This window comes from Triticum aestivum, chromosome 4D, assembly GCF_018294505.1.
Source record: "Triticum aestivum cultivar Chinese Spring chromosome 4D, IWGSC CS RefSeq v2.1, whole genome shotgun sequence".
Taxonomy (NCBI): Eukaryota; Viridiplantae; Streptophyta; class Magnoliopsida; order Poales; family Poaceae; genus Triticum; species Triticum aestivum.
The window spans coordinates 3,260,225-3,262,890 of record NC_057805.1 but is presented as its reverse complement, the minus strand read 5'-3'; positions in this window follow the sequence as shown (position 1 = coordinate 3,262,890).

Here is a 2,666-nt window from a genome sequence, read left to right as displayed (position 1 = left end):
GCTGAGCTCTCTGTGACATGGAGCACTTTATATAGGAGGCAGACTACGTGTGTAATAAACTATGGGGCACAATTACTTTGACGTACAATCTATGCGGCATTTAACTTACCTTCGCCTACTAGTATGTAAAATATGTTTGGCAATTGGTTGGGTAAAAACTAAGACACCAGTCCGTGTAGAAGTTTGTATCCTGCATCGGGTTTTATGGAACTGCCGCAATGATTCTATTTCTAACAGAGCAAATGTTTACAGTTTACAGGTTATCCTCCGCGCTACAAGATGAATATGTACTTGTCCTTTCTGACTTTCTACACCATGCGAAAATGCGTGAGCTTGTGGTATCTTGGTGCAACTCGTGGTAGATGGTAGCATGTGATACGTACAACATATTTGAAGAACAATCAAATGTAGGCTCTGTACGTAGGCATATATCCCTATTTTTACCGGTTGTGACCTTCCATTTTTTAGTCGTTGACAGTTATGTACTGGAGATTGATACTTGCACCTCATTTAATAAATGGTTCTTTTCTCTAGAAAAAGGTACGTGTAATCGCACCACAAAGGTGATCTGGCTGATCGCACCACAAAAAGAATGCAATCTAGAAAAAATCTATGAACCCAACCTATATGGACGGTGGTAGGAATGACGGTGCTTTCTTCTACCACTAATTACATGGACGACCGTTTGGTTGCTTCCTAGCCTCTCATCTATGAACCCAACCTATATTTATTTCTTTTTGCAATCATGCATGGCATGATGGTAGTTGCAGAGGAAAAGGATGCCGAAAAATATCATGAGCAGTGCACTGTGTTTAGTACTAATACTCCCTCCTCCGTTATTTCTATGGGAAACACTTAAATTTCTATTTGAGGCAGTTCACTATTTAGTTACGTTTGACCAATTATCTTGTTTAAAAAAATATAGTAATAGTATATATTTTGTGATATTGTGTTTATTACAAAAAGTATTTGAAACATGACTTCAAATTTACGCATTTGAACCAATCTGTTGAATAAAACTGATGATCAATGATGACGCTAAAAGTCAACTGCCTCAAATAAAAAAGAACGGACAGTAATATGTATAAAAAATAATAAATACCTTAATAACTATAGTGGGCTAAAAAAAGAAGAGATGTTTTTTCTTTTCTTGTAATGAGGCGATCAATCCATGCATGATTTGATGATGCTGCTGCGCGGTACATGTTGTGTCTCATGAACTGCAAGCTTATACTCCCTCGGTCCATTACCCAAAAAGGCTTTCACTCCGCTTTATATATAAAGCAAAGATCCACATCATCCAATACAAACGCACGCCAACACCACACACCCCCAAGGCAGGATACAAAAGCGCTGAGCGCAGCAACACCATCCCTAGCACACTACCACGAAGAGATGAAGCCGCATATAACGAACCGTGGACTCCAAGGCGGTGCCTTCAGGAAGGATACAACACCGGAGCGCCGCCACCGCCCGATCCGAGGATCAGAGTTTCCTCCGAAGCCGCACGACGGGCGGTGAGAGCCGCGACGACGCCTTCAAGAAGGGAACGAGTTTCGCCGTCGCCGGTCTGTCCGAAGAAAGAGCAGGTTTTCACCCCGACCAACACTCACCGCCGCCGAACGCTACACCCCGGCAACCACGCCGCCCACACGGCCATGGTCACCGGGCAGCGCCAAGACACGGGCTTTGCCCAAGAGCACCGTGCACCGCCACTAGGGCCGCTGCCCAGGCATCCAAGACCTTGTCACCACCGCACCCGAGACCCGCCGCTACCCCAACCAAAGAGACAAGCAAAAAAGGATCCGCCTTTGCACACCTGGCCCACCCCCAGCATCGAGACCCAACAGGTCGGCCAACACTGGCATCCATCGACCCATCCTGCAGCCTGGAGCACGAGACGAGATCGGTCCTGCAGCACCGTGGGGCGGGGACGAGGTCAGTCCTGCTGCACCGTGCCCGAGACGAGCTCGGTCCGGCGGCACTGTGCGCGAGACGAGCTCGGTCCTGCTGCACCGGGCGCGAGACGAGCGATGAACCGTAGCTGGGAAAGGGCCAGCCCTTTGAAGGGAGAAGCGACCGAGCGCCGAGGAGATGGAGTGAAGGCCGAAACGGACCGATCGCAGACAAGCCGACGCGGGAGAAGCTAGCCGCCGCCGCAAGCAGATCCGCCAAGCCACCATGGAACCGCCACGACACCGGGAGTCCATCACCGCCGGACCTCCACATGTCGCCGCCCACGGCCGGAGCAACGGCCACGCCCGGCCGCTGCCCTACCCGCGTCGCCCGGCGAGCTCATAGCGCCGGAGTCGCCGGGCACGCACCACCGCCACCACGCGCCGCCAGCCGACCCCCACCACCAGATCCGGCTGGATCCAGCAGGGGCCGACCGCGCGCCACCTCCCGAGATGGGAGCGCCGCAGCCGCCCCGCCACGCACGAGACCCAGGGCACCAGCGCGCCGCCACCAGCCGGCTGCCCCGCAAGCCCGCCGCCGAACTGCTGAACCCCGCGAAGTCCAGCACCGCAGCTCGAGGAGGCCGCCCCGCGCCGGCGTCCCATGAGCAGGGGGAGAGGGGCCCCGCCGCCGCTGCGCCCACCGGGCTTTGCCCGACGGAGCTCACCGGCGACGGCGGGGGGGAGGGGAGGAAGGAGGGACCGAGGCGC